Genomic DNA, 18,949 nt, shown 5'->3' on the forward strand with positions numbered 1-18,949 from the left:
AGGTAGTGGGGCAGGCTCCCAAGAAATGCACTTAAGCAACGTTTCAAACTTTGAGCAAAATTGCAGCAATTTGCACGCTGAGTTGTAACAAGGGACAATTGCAGGGTCACTCTGCTTCCGGGCTTATCTTGGAATGCGCCAGGGTACAACTGGTACGCAGCTTGGGCTTTGAGGCTGCAAAGTTTGCAATTGTTCACAATTTACACAGATGATTTGGAGTTGGGGACCAAGGGCAATGTGTCCAAGTTTGCAGATGACACTAAGATGAGTGGTAAAGCAAAAAGTCAAGAGGATACTGCAAGTATGTAGAGGGATTTGGATAGGTTAAGTGAATGGGCTAGGGTCTGGCAGATGGAATACAATGTTGACAAATGTGAGGTTATCCATTTTGGTCGGAATAACAGCGAAAGGAATTATTATTTAAATGATAAAATATGAAAACATGCTGCTATGCAGAGAGACTTGGCTGTGCTCGTGCATTAGTCACAAAAAGTTGGTTTACAGGTGCAACAGATGATTAAGAAGGCAAATGGAATTTTGTCCTTCATTGCTAGAGGGATGGAGTTTAAGACTCGGGAGGTTATGTTGCAATTGTATAAGGTGTTAGTGAGGCCATACCTGGAGTATTGTGTTCAGTTTTAGTCTCCTTACCTGAAAAAGGACGTACTGGCACTGGAGGGTGTGCAGAGGAGATTCACTAGGTTAATCCCAGAGTTGAAGGGATTGGATTATGAGGAGAGGTTGAGTAGACTGGGACTGTACTCGTTGGAATTTAGAAGGATGAGGGGGGATCTTATAGAAACATATATAATTATGAAGGAAATAAATAGGATAGATGCGGGCAGGTTGTTTCCACTGGCGGGTGAAAGCAGAACATGGGGGCATAGCCTCAAAATACGGGGAAGCAGATTTAGGGCTGAGTTCAGGAGGAACTTCTTCATCCAAAGGGTTGTGAATCTATGGAATTCCTTGACCAGTGAAGCAGTTGAGGCTCCTTCATTAAATGTTTTAAGATAAAGATAGATCGTTTTTTGAAGAATAAAGGGATTAAGGGTTATGGTTTTTGGGCCGGAAAGTGGAGCTGAGTCCACAAAAGATCAGCCATGATCTCATTGAATGGCGAAGCAGGCTCGAGGGGCCATTTGGCCTACTCCTGCTCCTCGTTCTTATGATTGTGAATCTGTGGAATGCGCTACTCCAGAGTGCGGTGGATCAGGATCAGAGTAAATTTAAGGAGGAGTTCGACAGATTTTCAATTGATAATGAATTGAAGGGTTATGGAGAACGGGCAGGACAGTGGAACTGAGGCCAGGATGGGATCAGCCATAATCACATTGAGGGTGTTAGGCTCGGGAGACGAATTTGCCTACTCCTGCTCTTAGGTCATGTGTTCTATGGCGGAGAAGCTCTGGCTGATTTTGCAATCCAGCTCTTGGCCTGTAACATTGTAAGTAGCAGATGAGGAACATATCAACCATGATAGAATGGCGGAGCAGACTCGATGGGTCAAATGGCCTAATTCTGTTCCTATATCTCATGAACTTATGAACTTATAAAGTTTTGCAGGGGTCGGATTCTTATAGTTTTAGACGGTGCCCAGGATCAGCTGGTTCTGAACTCGTGCATCCCATTTGGTTTTGTCTGTCTGTGATGCACAAATTGCAGTAAAGCGCCTGTGGTAAACAGTTGCATTTCAAAGCGAGCTGGAGGACTGCATGTATTTGCTCTGCAGACGAAGTAATGAGGGAAATGTTGACACTTTCTTTTTGGCATTGAAATTGAACTGGGCCTGTTGGATGGACCGGCGACAACTTGCACTTCGGGCGTGCTTTAATGCAAGAAAACATCCACAGGCACAGGAGTGTAACTGAAAACTTGGCCTTAATGAGCATCTCATTGGAGGAGGGAGAGCCAGAAAGATGGAAAGGAATAGGAGGGACTTTCAGAGCTTCCCAGTAAAACTCCTGATCTGGGAATATCTTGATTTAAAAAATTCATTCTCATTTTCAAATCACTCCGCGCCTCTCACTAACTCTGTAACCTTCACCAGTTCCACAAGCTCCGAGATCTCTGCACTCCTCTTGAGAAAACCCCATTTCAATCACTCTGAAGTTGGCATTGGTGCCTTCCGCTGACTAGGCCCTCAGCTATTGAGCGTGATCTACCAGCCTCATCCTGCCGGAATCGAGGGAGACGCGGCCGGTAGATAGAGGCCTCCCCCGTGATTCCCGATGGCCGTTAGGGCTCGGCAGAACTAATTAGATCTCACGAGACAGCGTAATCTGGATACGGTGGGCGGGCCCAGTATCGCACAGTTAAGTGAGTTTAGAAACCCACTTGGTTGTGCCAACGCCAGATCAAACAGCCATCATGCATCTATCGGCCTTGCCATGGTGACCCAGCCAAGTGCCGATTAGTACTGGTCTCGACAAACGGGGTCCCGGAGTACGGGCACTTGGGGGGGGGGGGAGGGGGTCTCCCAGATGAGGGAAGGCCCCCGGGGTTGTCGACCTCTGGCCTGGCTGGCAACCTGGCACTGGTGATGCAACCTGGTCACCGTGGAACTGCCATGGTCAAATAATTGTTATGGGCCAGGGTTGAGAGAACCCCAAAGGATATCCTAGAGTTAACCTGACCCACGACTTTTAATAGATTGTGGTATGGGGAGCACACAGCCCTACTCGGCAGGTGTGGTACAGCAGGAATCGAAAAGTATTTTTTAAAGCAAAACTATGAACTCAAGTTAACCTTTTTAAAACATACAGTGAACATCTTAGCAACCATCAATTCAAATGTAACCCCCAAAGACTACAACACGAAGTAATGCTTAAGCTGTCCTTTTAACATTCATAAGACTTAAAACAAAACTTTTAAAACAGAAGCACATCACATTTAAATTCACTCCTGAGAGCAGTTATTAGTTTTAAATCACAAAAGAATCAATTTACGGTCTTTAGATTACAGAGAGAGAGACTTATACACCTTCTGGCTGTGACTGCAGCTATCCAGCTCTGAAAACAAAACTAAACCACACCCTGCAGCAAACAGCCTAATACATTAGAAAATTAGAACATTAGAACATGACAGCGCAGCCCTCGATGTTGCACCGACCCGTGAAACCATCTGAAGCCTATCTGACCTACACTATTCCATTTTCATCCATATGTCTATCCAGTGACCACTTAAATGCCCTTAAATTTGGCGAGTCTACTACTGTTGCAGGCAGTGCATTCCACAGCCCTACTACTCTCTGAGTAAAGAAACTGCCTCTGACATCTGTCCTATATCTACCACCCCTCAATTTAAAGCTATGTCCCCTCGTGTTGGCCATCACCATCCGAGGAAAAAGGCTCTCACTGTCCACCCTATCAAACCCTCTGACTATCTTATATGTCTCTATTAAGTCACCTCTCAACCTTCTCCTCTCTAACGAAAACAACCTCAAGTCCCTAAGCCTTTACTCGTAAGACCTTCCCTCCATACCAGGCAACATCCTAGTAAATCTACACTGAACCCTTTCCAAAGCTTCCACATCCTTCCTATAATGTGGTGACCAGAACTGCACGCAGTACTCAAGGTGCGGCCGCACCAGAGTTTTGTACAGCTGCAGCATGACCTCGTGGCTCTGAAACTTAATCCCCCTACTGATAAAGGCTAGCACACCATATGCCTTCTTAACAGCCCTATTAACCTGGGTGGCAACTTTCAGGGATTTATGTACCTGGATGCCGAGATCTCTCTGTTCATCTACACTACCAAGAATCTTGCCATTAGCCCAGTACTCTGCATTCCTGTTACTCCTTCCAAAGTGAACCACCTCTCACTTTTCCGCATTAAACTCCATCTGCCACCTCTCAGCCCAGCTCTGCAGCTTATCTATGTCCCTCTGTATCCTATAACATCCTTCAGCACTATCCACAACTCCACCGACCTTCATGTCATCTGCAAATTTACTAACCCATCCTTCTACACCCTCTTCCAGGTCATTTATAAAAATGACAAACAGCAGTGGCCCCAAAACAGATCCTTGCGGTACACCACTAGTAACTGAACTCCAGGATGAACATTTGCCATCAACCACCACCCTCTGTCTTCTTTCAGCTAGCCAATTACTGATCCAAACCGCTAAATCACCTTCAATCCCATACTTCCTTATTTTCTGCAATAGCCTACCGTGGGGAACCTTATCAAACGCCTTACTGAAATCCATATACACCACATCAACCGCTTTACCCTCATCCACCTGTATGGTCACCTTCTCAAAAAACTCAATAAGGTTTGTGAGGCATGACCTACCCTTCACAAAACCGTGTTGACTATCGCTAATCAACTTGTTCTTTTCAAGATGATTATAAATCCTATCTCTTATAACCTTTTCCAACATTTTACCCACAACCGAAGTAAGGCTCACAGGTCTATAATTACTAGGGCTGTCTCTACTCCCCTTCTTGAACAAGGGGACAACATTTGCAATCCTCCAGTCTTCCGGCACTATTCCTGTCAACAAAGATGACATAAAGATCAAGGACAAAGGCTCTGAAATCTCCTCCCTGGCTTCCCAGAGAATCCTAGGATAAATCCCATCTGGCCCAGGGGACTTATCTATTTTTATCTGTAAAAAGCTGACAGGCGGCCCATTTCCACCCACACTCTGACATCACTGATAAACACCCATTTCTTAAAGGTACATTTCTTAAATACCCATTTCTTAAAGGTACTCTCACATGACATAATCTACATCACAGAGAACTTAAGGAAATGGCTCAAGAAATAGCGGATTGGGGCAGCATGGTGGCACAGTGGTTAGCATTGCTGCCGCACAGCGCCGAGGTCCCAGGTTCGATCCTGGCTCTGGGTCACTGTCCGTGTGGGGTTTGCACATTCTTCCCGTGTTTGCGTGGATTTCGCCCCTACAACCCAAAGATGTGCAGGGTAGGTGGATTGGCCACATTAAATTGCCCTGTAATTAGAAAAAATGAATTGGATACTCTAAATGTATTAAAAAAAAAGAAATAGTGGATGCATTTTCATTTCATTTCATTGGTGGTCATCATCTAGGATTCTACAGACTCTGGAACAGTTCCTGCAGATTGGAGGGTAGCTCATGTAACTCCATTATTTAAAAAGGGTGGTAGAGAGAAAACAGGAAATTATAGACCAGTAAGCATGATGTCGGTAGTGTAGAACATTCTAGAATCCATTATCAAAGATTTTATAGCAGAGCACTTAGAAAACAATGGCAGGACCGGACAGAGTCAGCATGAATCTATGAAGAGGAAATCATGCTTGACAAATCTCCTGGAATTCTTTGAAGATGTAACTAGCAGAGCTGACGAAGGGGAGTCAATGGATGTGATACATTGGGTCTTTGAGACGGCTTTTGGCAAAGTCCTGTTTGAGAGATTAGAATGTAAAATTAAAGTGCATGAGATTAGGGGCAGTGTATGGAGATGGATAGAAAACTGGTTGGCAGACATTAAACAAGGAACAGGAATTAACAGGTCTTTTTAAATTTGGCAGATAGTGACAAGCGATCGTAGTGATCGGTGCTTGGTCCACAGCTATTCACATTATATATATTAATGATTCAGAGGAGGGAACAAAATATAATATCTCCAAATTTGCAGATGTCACCAAGCTGGGTGAAAGGGTGAGCTGGGAGGACGATGCAGAGATCCTTCAGTTATCCGCTTTGGTAGCAAAAACGGGAAGGCAGATTATTATCTGAATGGCCATAAATTAGGGGAGTGAAATGTGTAACGAGATCTGGGTATCCTCGTACACCAGTCGCTGAAGGTAGGAATGCAGGTATAACAGGCAGTAAAGAAGGCTAATGGTATGCTGGCCTTCATTGTGAGAGGGTTTGAGTAGAGGAGCAGGGATGTCTTGCTGCAATTATACAGGGCCTTGGTGAAACCACACCTGGAATATTGTGTGCAGTTTTGGTCTCCTCATCTGAGGAAGAAAGTTCTTGCTATTGAGGTTTACCAGACTGATTCCTGGGTTGGTGGGACTGACATATGAGGAGAGATTGAATGGGTTAGGTTTACATTCACTGGAGTTCAGAAGAATGAGGAGGAAACTCATAGAACATGTAAAATTCTAATAGGGCTGGACGGGGTAGATGCAGGAAGGAAGTTCTCAATGGTGGGTATGTCCAGAACCAGGGGTCACAGCCTAAGGATATGGGGTAGATAATTTAGATCAGCGATGAGGAGAGATTTCTTCACAAAGAGAGTGTTCGGTCTGTGGAATTGGTTACCACAGGAAATAGTTGAGGTCAAAACATTGTCTGCGGGATTCTCCATCGGCGGGATCCTCCGCCCCCGCCGGCAGCACGCCCACACCCACGCGTTTCCAATGGTGTGTGGCGGCCACAATTGGAAGCTCCAATGGCCAGCTGCGGGAATGGAAGATCCCGCTGCCGGGGAGGGCGCACTGTGAAGGAAAACGGGGCTGGCGAAATGGAGAATCCTGCCCTGTATGTTTTCAGGAAATAGTTAGATATAGCACTGAGGGCGAAGGGGAACAAAGGATATGGGGGGAAAGTGGGATTAGGCTATTGAGTTGGATGGTTCACCCATGATTACAATGAATGGCAGAACAGGCTCGAAGGGACAAATAGCCTCGTCCTGCTCTGATGTTCTATGTTTATACAATGGGGGTGCAGTAATCCACGAGTGGCACAACAGAAGCACACCCCAAAAGAAGAGAAAGTTCTCCAGATGAAGCCTTACCACCATGGTGGGCCTCACCCTAGAATACTGCCCATTGAGACTATCCGCCCCTACAGGTGACACCATGGGGGTTCTTTTTCATTTCTTTAAACTGTAAAGTTACCATGCCGGGCACGATTCACTAATATAGACCACAACGGAAAATTGTATTGCACAAGTGTATAGTTTAGGAAATTAAATGAAATGAAATGAAAATTGCACATTGTCACAAGTAGGCTTCAAATGAAGTTACTGTGAAAAGCCCCTGGCCGGCACATTCCAATGTTCGAATTGGATAGGAATTCAGGACCGGCATGTTCCTGTGAGGGAGAAGGATAAGTGTGGCCAGTTTTGGGAACCATGGATAACGAGAGATATTGTGAGCCAACCCCAGAAGAAAAAGGAAGAATTTGTAAGGGTTAGAAGGCTGGGAACAGACGAAGCCCGTGAGGGATCTATGAAAAGTAGGAAGGAACTAAAGCAAGGAGTCAGAGGGCTAAAAGGGGCCATGAAAAGTCATTGGCAACAGGATTAAGGAAAATCTCAAGGCTTTTTATATGTATAGAAAGAGCACGAGGGCAGCCAGGGAAAGGACAGGGGATGGAATCTATGCATGGAGCTAGAGGAAATAGGTGACGTATTAAATGAATACTTTTCATCAGTATTCACCAAAGAGACAGACTTTGTGGATAATGAGTCTGGGGAAATGTGTGTAGATAGTCTGGGTCGCATTGAGATAAAAAAGAGGAGCTGTTTGGTGTCTTGAAAGACAGTAAGGTAGGTAAGTCCCCAGGGCCTGGTGGGATCTATCCCGAAATACTGAGGGAGTTAAAGGAGGAAATTGCTGGGGGCTTGACAGAAATCTTTGCATCCTCACCAGCTACAGCTGAGGTGTCAGAGGACTGGAGAACAGCTGGTGTTGTTCATTTGTTAAGAAGGGTAGCAAGGATAACCCAGGAAATTACAGGCCAGTGAGCCTTACACCAGTGGTAGGGAAATTATTGGGAGAGTATTTTTGAGACAGGATTTACTCCCATTTAAAAGCAAGCAGAGGTATGAGCGAGAGGCAAGACGGTTTTGTAAGGGGGTGGTTGTGTCTCACTAACTTGATCGGGTTTTTTGAGGAAGCGACGAAGATGATTCATGAAGGTAGCCATGATGTGGGGATGCAGGCGTTGGACTGGGGTGAGCACAGTAAGAAGTCTTACAACACCAGGTTAAAGTCCAACAGGTTTGTTTCAAATCACTAGTTTTCGGAGCACTGCTCTTTCCACAGGTGAATGAAGAGGTATGTTCCAGAAAGATATATATTGGCAAAGTCAAAGATGCAAGACAATGCTTTGAATGCAAGCATTTGCAGGTAATTAAGTCGTTTCAGATCCAGAGATAAGGGCAATATCAGATTAAAGAGGTGTGAATTGTCTCAAACCAGGACAGTTGGTAGGATTTCGCAAGCCCAGGCCAGATGGTGGGGGATGAATGTAATGCGACATGAATCCAAGATCCCGGTTGAGGCCGTACTCATGTGTGTGGAACTTGGTCATAAGTTTCTGCTCAGCGATTTTGCGTTGTCTCGCGTCCTGAAGGCCGCCTTGGAGAACGCTTACCACGAGATCAGAGGCTGAATGCCCTTGCCTGCTGAAGTATTCCCCAACTGGAAGGGAACATTCCTGCCTGGCGATTGTCATGTGATGTCCGTTCATCCGTTGTCACAGTGTCTGCATGGTCTCGCCAATGTACCACGCTTCGGGACATCCTTTCCTGCAGCGTATGAGGTAGACAACCTTGGCCGAGTCGCACGATTATGTGCCGCTTACCTGCTGGGTGGTGTTCTCACATTTAATGGTGGTACCCATGTAGATGATCTGGCACGTCTTGCAGAGATTGCCATGGCAGGGTTGTGTGGTGTCGTGGTCGCTGTTCTGAAGGCTGGGTAGTTTGCTGCAAACAATGGTTTGTTTGAGGTTGTGCGGTTGTTTGAAGGCAAGTGGTGGGGGTGTGGGGATGACCTTGGCAAGATGTTCATCTTCATCGATGACGTGTTGAAGGCTGCGAAGAAGATGTTGTAGTTTCTCCGCTCCAGGGAAGTACTGGACGACGAAGGGTACTCTGTCAGCTGTGTCCCATGTTTGTCTTCTGAGGAGGTCGGTGTAGTTTTTTGCTGTGGCGCGTTGGAACTGTCGATTGAAGAGTCGAGCACCATATCCCAGTCATACGAGGGCATCTTTCAGCGTCTGTAGATGTCTGTTACGCTCCTCCTCGTCTGAGCAGATCCTGTGTATATGAAGGGCTTGTCCATAGGGGATGGACACGCAACCTCAAACAAACCATTGTTTGCTGCAAACTACCCAGCCTTCAGAACAGCGACCACGACACCACACAACCCTGCCATGGCAATATCTGCAAGACGTGCCAGATCATCTACATGGTACCACCATTAGATGTAAGAACACCACCCACCAGGTAAGCAGCACATACTCGTGCGACTCGGCCAAGGTTGTCTACCTCATACGCTGCAGGAAAGGATGTCCCGAAGCGTGGTACATTGGCGAGACCATGCAGACGCTGCGACAACAGGTGAACGGACATCGCGCAACAATCGCCAGGCAGGAATGTTCCCTTCCACTTGGGGAACACTTCAGCAGGCAAGGGCATTCAGCCTCTGAACTCCGGGTAAGCGTTCTCCAAGGCGGTCTTCAGGACGTGCGACAACGCAAAATCGCCGAGCAGAAACTTATAGCCAAGTTCCGCACATATGAGTACGGCCTCAACTGGGACCTTGGATTCATGTCGCATTATATTCATCCCCCACCATCTGGTCTGGGCTTGCAAAATCCTACCAACTGTCCTGGCTTGAGACAATTCACACCTCTTTAACCTGGGATTACCCCTATCTCTGGATCTGAAAAGACTTAATTACCTGCAAATGCTTGCATTCAAAGCATTGTCTGGCATCTTTGACTTTGTCTATATATATCTTTCTGGAACATATCTCTTCATTTACCTGTGGAAGGAGCAGTGCTCCGAAAGCTAGTGATTTGAAACAAACCTGTTGGACTTTAAACTGGTGTTGGAAGACTTCTCATGAAGGTAGGGCAGTGGATGTTGTCTCCATGGACTCCTGTAAGGCCTTTGACAAGGCCACTCATGGCAGACTTGTACAGAAGGTGAAGTAACATGGGATCAGAGGTGAGCTGGCGAGATGGATACAGAACTGGCTTGGTCATAGAAGGCAGAGAGTAGCAATGGCAGGGTGCTTTTCTGATTGGAGGATTGTGATAGTGGTGTTCCACAGGGATCAGTGCTGGGACCTTTGCTGTTTGTAGTATTGAGTAATGTTTTGGAGGAAAATGTAAATTTGCGGACGACACAGAGGTTGGTGGAATTGTGGATAGTGATGAGGATCGTCAGCGGATACAGCAGGATATAGTTCAGTTGAGGCTTGAGCGAAGAGATGGCAGATGGAGTTTAATCCGGCAAATGTGAGGTAATGCATTTTGGAATGTCTAATACAGGTGGGGAATATACAGTGAATGGAGAACCCTCAAGAGTATTGACAGGCGGAGGGATTTGCGTGTACAGATTCACAAGTCACTGGCAACGCAGGTGGAGGAGGTAGTCAAGAAGGCATGCAGAAAACTTGCCCTTATCAGCGGGAACATTGAGTATAAAAATTGGTAAGTCATGCTGCAGCTGTATAGAATTTTAGTTCGGCCACATTTGGAATATAGTGTTCAATTCTGGTCGCCACATTGCCAGAAGGTTGTGGAGGGCATCAGGTATGAGGAGCAGTTGGATAAACTCGGTTTCATTGGAATGCCAGGGTTGAGGGGCGATCTGATAGAAGTCTACAAAATTATGAGGGACATGCATGGACAGAGCGGATAGTCAGATGCTTTTTTCCATTATGGAAGAGGCAATTCCGAGGGGACATAAGAGCATAAGAATTAAAAGCAGGAGTAGGCCATCTGGCCCCTCGAGCCTGCTCCACCATTCAATGAGATCATGGCTGGTCTATTGTGGACTCAGCTCCACTTTCCGGCCCGAACACCATAACTCTTTATTCCTTTATTCTTCATAAAACTATCTACCTTTATCTTGAAAACATCTCTGCGTGGGTTTCCTCCGGGTGCTCTGGTTTACTCCCACAAGTTCTGAAAAACGAGCTGTTAGGCGAATTGGACATTCTGAATTCTCCCTCTGGGTACCCGAACAGGCGCTGGAATGTGGTGACTAGGGGATTTTCACAGCAACTTCATTGCGGTGTTAATGTAGGCCTACTTGTGACAATTATTGAATTTTTAAAAATAATTTTATTATTAAATGTTTTTAAGCCTCAACTGCTTCACTGGGCAGGGAATTCCATGGATTCACAATCCTTGAGTGAAGAAGCTCCTCCTTAGCTCAGTCCTAAATCTACTTCTCCTTATTTTGAGGCTAGGCCCAGTCTACACAAGCTCTCCTCGTAATCCAATAGGTTTAAGGTGCGAGGGCCAAAGTTTAAAGCAGATGTGCGAGGCAAGTTTTTGACACAGAGGGTAGTGGGTGCCTGGAACTCGTCGCCAGAGGAGGTGGTGGAAATGATAGTGACGTTTAAGGGGCACCTTGACAAATACATGAATAGAGCAATACGGACCCCGGAAGTGTGAAAGGTTTTAGGTTACATGGGCAGCATGGTTGGCACAAGCCTGGAGGGCCGAAGGGCCTGTTCCTGTGTAGGGGCAGCATGAGGCATCATGGTAGCACAGTGGTTAGCACTGTTCCATCACAGCGCCAGGGTTCCGGGTTCGATTCCCGGCTTGGGTCACTGTCTGCCCGGAGTCTGCACGTTCTCCCTGTGTCTGTGTGGGTTTCCTCCGGGTGCTCCGGTTTCCTCCCACAAGTTCCGAAAAATGAGCTGTCAGGTGAATTGCACATTCTGAATTCTCCCTCTGTGTAGCCGAACAGACGCCAGAATGTGGGGACTAGGGGATTTTCACAGTAACTTCATTGCATTGTTAATGTAGGCCTACTTGTGACAATTATTAAAGATTACGATTAGTACCTTTCTTTGTTCTTTTTTCTTTGTTCTTATTTTTAACCACAGCAGTGTCTCGAATGAGTTAAACATGTAAAATACTGATTTCTGTTCCCTCGGATATTTCTGTGTTATGTCTTTAGCCATTATTATTACGTCTGTGTTATTTTCCTTTCTTCTTGGCAGATACAATTGTACAGACGGAGTATGTGTGTGATAAGTCTGTCTGTCAGAAAATGAAAATCTTTCAAAAGAAATATATTTCAAAAATATATTCCTTTACATTACAGACAGGTAGAGAAAAAAAACATTCCCCCTTTGTGTCGCTGTCTCTCACTCTCTCTCTTTTAAGTCACGAATCAGTAGAGATCAAATCTTTCATTGGCTATCACCGTGGGCGGCACGGTGGCACAATGGTTAGCACTGCTGCCTCACAGTGCAAGGGGCCTGGGTTCACCTCTGGCCTTGGGTGTGGAGTTTGCACTTTCTCCTCGTGTCTGTGTGGGTTTTCCCCTGGGTGCTCCGGTTTCCTCCCACAGTCCAAAGATGTGCAAGTTAGGTGGACTGGCCATGATAAATTGCCCCTTAGTGTCCAAAGGTGAGGTGGGGTTATGGGGTTAATGGGGGGGGGGGGGGGGGGGGGGGCAGGGGTGTGAGCCTATGTAGCATACTCTTTCAGAAGGTCGGTGAAGATTCAAAGAACAAAAAAAAGTACAGCACAGGAACAGACCCTTCGGCCCTTCAAGCCTGTGCTGTTCATGATGTCCTAACTAAAAAGAAAACCTTCTGCCCTTCCTCTTTGAGTTCCTCCTTATTCATGCACCCAGATGCCTCTTAAATGTTGCGCATGTGCCTGCTTCCACCACATCCTCTGAAAGTGCATTCCAGGCATCCACCACTCGCTACGTGAAAATCTTATCCGGCTCCCTTAAACTTTCCCCCTCTCCCCTTGAACCTGTGCCCCTTTGTAATTGACATTTGCATCCTTGGAAAAGGCTCTGACTATCCACACTGTCTATGCCTCACGTTAACTTTGTCGACCTCTATCAGGTCTCCCCTCAGCCTCCATCTTTCCAGTGAAAGCAATCCGAGTTTATTCAACCTCTCCTCATAGCCAACACCCTCGAGACCAGGCAACATCCTGGTCAACCTTCTTTCCTCGCTCTCCAAATCTTCCGCTTCCTTCTGATCGTGTGGTGAGCAGAACTGCACGCAATACTCCAAATGCGGCCTCACCAAGGTTTTATATAGCTGCAACATGATTTCCCAACTCGTGTACTCAATGCCCCGGCTGATGAAGGCAAGCATGCCATATGCCTTCTCAATCATCTTGACCACCTGTGCTGCCACTTTTAGGAAACTGTGGACCTGCAAACCCAGATCCCTCTGTATGTTAATATTTACAAGGGTTCTACCATTTACAGTATAATTCATACCTAGATTTGCACCGAGGGCAGCACGGTAGCACAGTAGTTAGCACAATTGCTTCACAGCTCCAGGGACCCCGGTTCGATTCCGGCTTGGGTCACTGTCTGTGTGGAGTCTGCACGTTCTCCCTGTGTGTGCGTGGGTTTCCTCTGGGTGCTCCGGTTTCCTCCCACAGTCCAAAGATGTGCAGGTTAGGTGGATCGGCCATGCTAAATTGCCCCGAGTGTCCAAAATTGTCCTTAGTGTTGGGTTGGGTTACTGGGTTATGGGGATAGGGTGGAGGTGTGAGGTTGGGTAGGGTGCTCTTTCCAGGAGCCGGTGCAGACTCGATGGGCCGAATGGCCTCTTTCTGTACTGTAAATGCTCTGATTTCATCCTCCAAAATGCATCATCTTGCATTTATCTGGATTAAACTCCATCTGCCATTTCTGTGCCTGAGTCTCCAATCCATCTATATCCTATTGCATCCTCAGACAATCCTCAGCAACTCTGCCAATCTTCGTGTCATCTATAAAATGTACTATTCAGACCACCCACATTTTCCTCCTACAAACAATAGGGGCCCCAGGACTGATCCCTGCGGAACACCACTAGTTCCAGATCTCCATTCTGAGAAATACCCTCCACCTCTACTCTCTGTCTTCTATAACAAAGCCAGATCATTCTAGCCAGCCCACCCCGAATTCCGTGTGATTTTAATTTTTGTACCAGTCTGCCATATGGGACCTGGTTAAACGCCTGACTAAAGTCCATATAAACTACATCCACAGCCCTTCCCTCATCAAATGTTTTTGTCACCTCTTCAAAAAACTCATTCATGGTGAGATATGAACCATGCTGCCTGTCACTAACCAGTCCATTTTCCTCCAAATGTGCATATATCCAGTCCCTCAGTACCTTTTCCAAAAGCAGCCCCATCATTGATGTTAGGCTCACTGGCCTATAATTTGCTGGATTATCCCTGCTTCCTTTCTTAAACAAGGGAAAAATATTGGCTATTCTCCAGTCATCTGGAACCTCACCTGTGGTCATAGAGGATGTGAAGATATCTGTCAAGGCCCCAGCTATTTCTTCCCTTGCCTCCCGCAGAAGCCTGGGATAGATCCCATCTGTCCTTGGGGATCTGTCTACCTTATTTTCACAGTAACTTCATTGTAATGTTAATGTAAGCTGACATGTGGCAATAATAAAGATTATAATGATTATCATTCTGAAATTTAGGATACTCAACACGTCTTCCGTTGATATATTGACATTCTCAAGAGAGTTCACACACCTATCCCTGGCTTCAACATCTGTCATGTCCTTCTCCCTGGTGAATAACGATACAAAGTTCTCATTAAGGATTTTATCCACTTCCTGTGGTTCCATGCATAACCTCCCTCCGTTGTCCTTGAGTGGGCCTACTCTTTCTCTTGCTTCCCTCCTGCTCCTTATATATACATAAAAAGCCCTGGGATTCTCCTTCACCATGTTTACTAAAGACATTTCATGGCCTCTTTTAACCCTTCTAAATCCACGTTTAAGTTCCTACAAACTTTCACTGTATTCCTCAAAGGCTTTGTCACTTTTTAGATCCCTAGACCTATCATTTTTGTGGGGACATGCCTGTCTCACACTTCAATCAACTGGTCTTTAAAAGCCCCCTGCATGTCAGAAGTGCATTTGCCTTCAAATAATCGCTCCCGATCCACCTTCCCCAGTTCCAATCTAATTTCGATGTAATTGGCCCTCACCCAATTAAGCACCCTCACCTGCGGGCTACTCTTGTCCTTATCCATGACTACCTGAAACCTGATGGAATTATGGTCGCAAAGCCCAAAATGTTCCCCCACTGAAACATCAATCACTTGGCTGGCTGATTCCCCAATAACAGGCCTAGTATGGCCCCTCCCTGGTTGGATTGTCAACTGTATCAAAAAGCCCTCCTGGACACGCCTAACAAATTGCTCTCCATCTGAGCCCCTGGCTATAAGGGGTCCATTCGATGGGCCCGATGCCCTCCTTCTGCACTGCACTCTATCTTAATACAAAGGAGTGGATATTATAGCTATGCTATAAGTGTACATTCACATTTCTTAATAGGATAGACACAATCAACTCCAAGTCCATATTTCCCCCAAATTCAGCTGATTCAAGTAAATCGGGCTGTGCTTAATTGCGATTGATTGTGATTGATGAAAAAACCTTTTTGTTAGTGGCAGATTTAATGTTACACCAAACCTATTGGAATCCTTGTAAGAGTCATATTGAAGCAAAGTACCTTACTGTAGAACAAGGCGCATGTGTAATTAATGCTTAACAGCGTCTACTAATTTACATTGTATAGCATCTTTTCAACGATAAGTGTCATCAGTTTCATTTTTGTAGTGAAGATATGACTGAATATATTACAATTTTATTACAAAACTGTTCTTCATGCAAAGATGGTTTGCAGCACTCTGATTCTTACACATGCTCGGTGAAACATTCAATCAATTAATGAGTTCCAAGGCTTTGTTTATCAAATCATAATCAGTCCTGCCAAAATAATTCATAGCATTGTGGAACCATAGAATTACAGCGCAGAAGGACACGATTTATGCCTGTGCTGGTTTTTAGAAAGAGTAGCTGTGCTTATTCCCACAACCTTTTTATTTTGTCGCAACCACGTGAGTTCGTCATCCTCAGATGCCTGTTTCCAACTTAACCCCCTGACATCTTACGCCATTCACCAAAAAATAGCTTCAGTGATTTCCAGCGACCGGTGCTGGTAATGTGCATGTGTCTGCATGCCAATGGGTTGATGACTCTAGTTGCAAGTTTCATGATTTCTCATCCCCAATTATTCCGCTCCCACGCTGTGGGAGGCAATTACGTGGTGGTATTTTCAATGGGCTTGTAATCTACAAGCCCAGCGCAAAGCTCTGGAGACCTGAGTTCAAATCCCACCACCAGCAGTTGGTGAAATGTGAATTCAATAAAAATATTTTTAAAAAAATAATTTAGAATGTCCAATTCATTCTTTTTTTCCGCCTCTCGGAGGGAATTACTGGCTCCAGCCCGCGCCGGGTTTGTTATTTTATAGACGCGTCCGAGGACACCTCCATTTTGCGGTTCTCTCTTTGTTGCCTAAGAATCCATCTCCCCCAGTGTGGTTGCCGATCTTCCAAATCGGCATGCCCACTGATTGGGCCTGCTGCCTCAGAAACTAACTGACATCCTTAAGTGGACAGTGCCGCTGGAGATGGCCAATTAGAAGACCACATCTGAGAAGATTAGGCTGGAGTGGGGTACTCACAGAACATAGGGAATAGGACCCGCATTTGTCCCCAATTGAGGAATACTTTCAACGGTAGTAAGGTTCGGGGATTAACCTCAACAAACTTTTCTTCACTCCTCATCTCCAACTTTTTTTATGACTAATAAATTGTTGGCTCAAATCCTGGTGTGCGACCTTGTCCCACACCTCTCGAGAAGATGTGTTGCGTACTCATCCCCTGTAACATCCTCTGGTCTAAAGAAAACAACCCTCAGCGTTTCCAGTCTTTAATTTACATTTTAATTTCCTGATATGAATCAATGCTGTACTATCTCCATATCTCGATTCATTGTTACGCCGCATGCAGTCCTAAACTACATACAGCACCGTAAGAGAGAACTTCCTCTGCTTATGTGTAGTGTCAATATTGCATCTTGAATTTTATGTTCAATCCCACTTGTGTTAAAAGACAATGTTAGCTTTATATTGTGGACTTTTCTACTTGTGGTGATATCTTGTAAACCTGAATCCCTGGATCACCCTGATCCTCTGCATACTCCCAGCCTTCTCCCATTCCAGAGTACAGAAGCAGAGAGCACAAAAAATAACAATACAGTGCCAATGTCATTTTTTCTGTAAGAACGACCAGCCCGTCCTATTCCCTGCGGTTCTGCTATATAATCGTTAATGTTATTTTGATTGCTTCCATTTTTTAAAAAACAAAATGCACCACCTCAAACTTGTTAACGTTAAGGGGTAATAATAAAAATTTTGAGTATTGCCACACTGCAATGAAGTTACTGTGAAAAGCCCCTAGTTTCCACACTCCCACGTCTGTTCGGGTACACGGAGGGAGAATTAAGAATGTCTAATTCACCTAACAAGTACGTCTTTCGGGACTTGTGGGAGGAAACCGGAGTACCCGAAGGAACCCACGCAGTCACGGGGAGAACATGCAGACTCCGCAAAGACAGTGACCCAAGCCAGGAATGGAACCTGGGACCCTGGCACTGTGAAACAACAGTGCTAACCCCTGTGCCACCGTGCCACCCACAAACTCAGCAAGCAGGAAATCGAGGCACTCCCATTGGCAGAAGGTTTACATGCCCTCTCGTTTTCCATTTGCCTGATCGGACAGAAGGAAAATTACCTTGGCGTCACTGCACACATTCTGCCCCGCTTATTATCCAGAAAGAAATCACAACGATATTCCAAAACTTGCTCCGGGATTTGACGTGGACCGACTCCTCTCCCTCGAAGCTCAGCAGAAACCACAGAAAAATCTGTGGGCTGGACTTGATGCTGAAGGTGGTGGTGGGATTCGAATACAAGGAGAGGAATTTTAAAATCAAGGAAGCAATGTGCTTTTTTGATGGACAATGGCATTTTTTGCTGGCAGAAACGTCTGGCCTGCTGCCGGGTGTGGCGGCCACCAGCATCACGTAGCCCCAATGTCCCAGTCTGGGGGACATCTCCCAAGGCCCTAGTGCTCCATCAGGAAGGGGCTATCCAACTTCTCATGGGGCCTGCTCCCTCAACCACCTGGAGGATTAAATCAAAATTGCCCTTCCAATTGTACCTCATTTCGAGGAACCCTTGTATTCTCTGAACCATCTCTTTGCTGTCTCTCCCAGTGAGGGTGTTTTATAACAATCTTTATTGTCACAAGTAGGCTTCCATTAACACAGCAATGAAGTTACTGTGAAAAGCCCCTTGTCGCCACATTCCGGCGCCTGTTCGGGTACACGGAGGGAGAATCGTAATGTCCAATTCACCTAACAGCACGTCTTTCGGGACTTGTGGGAGGAAACCGGAGCACCCGAAGGAAACCCACGCAGACACGGAGCAAATGTACAGACTCCACACAGACAGTGGCTCAAGCCAGGAATCGGATCTGAGACCCTGGAGCTGTGAAGCAACAGCGCTACCCACTGTGCTACCGCGTTGAAGCTTCAGAACCGCCCTGTTATTTTATTGGACGGCAGCTTCTCTGTGATGCTTCATTCTTTCCTCGGATGTGGGTGTCGCCGGCAAGGCCAGCATTTATTGCCCATCCCTGACTGCCTTTGAGAAAGTGGTGGTGAACGACGGCCTTCCTGAACTGCTGCCTTTAGTGATCTGGTGCGACTGCATGGCCTGTTTGGCCATCTCGAATTTCCAGGCCGGGTAAGGACGGCAGATTTCCTTCCTGAAAGGACATGAGAGAACTAGATGGATTTTTTTTTCATGGCAATAGTTTCAAGGTTGCCAGTACTGAGACTAGCTTTCTTTTTTTTTCCCCCCCAATGTGGTCAAGGCCTCGCTGCAGGTTGGGATTAGTCAAGAGCTCGATTATCATTGTATTGCGCAACTGCCAGAATGGCAAACTGGATGGACCAGGGTGCATTTTACACCCAGCAGCATCGATGAGAGATCCTGACAACTGCCTGTGCACCATCCAAACATTGGTTAAAATAGGAAGGACTTGCATTGATCTCATGCCTTTCATAACCTCAGGATGTTTAAAGTGTTTTACAGCGATAGATGTACTTGTGGCCTCTATATACC

At 45.9% G+C, this 18,949-nt stretch overlaps 1 protein-coding gene across 4 annotated transcripts in view; it reads right to left on the minus strand.

The window, feature by feature from the left end:
• Nucleotides 1-18,949, minus strand: part of galntl6 (polypeptide N-acetylgalactosaminyltransferase like 6) — a 1,408,929-nt gene that overhangs the window by 1,171,690 nt on the left and 218,290 nt on the right. The gene's annotated exons all lie outside the window — the stretch shown is intronic.

The sequence above is a fragment of the Scyliorhinus canicula genome, chromosome 8 (assembly GCF_902713615.1).
Source record: "Scyliorhinus canicula chromosome 8, sScyCan1.1, whole genome shotgun sequence".
In the NCBI taxonomy this organism is placed as follows: domain Eukaryota; kingdom Metazoa; phylum Chordata; class Chondrichthyes; order Carcharhiniformes; family Scyliorhinidae; genus Scyliorhinus; species Scyliorhinus canicula.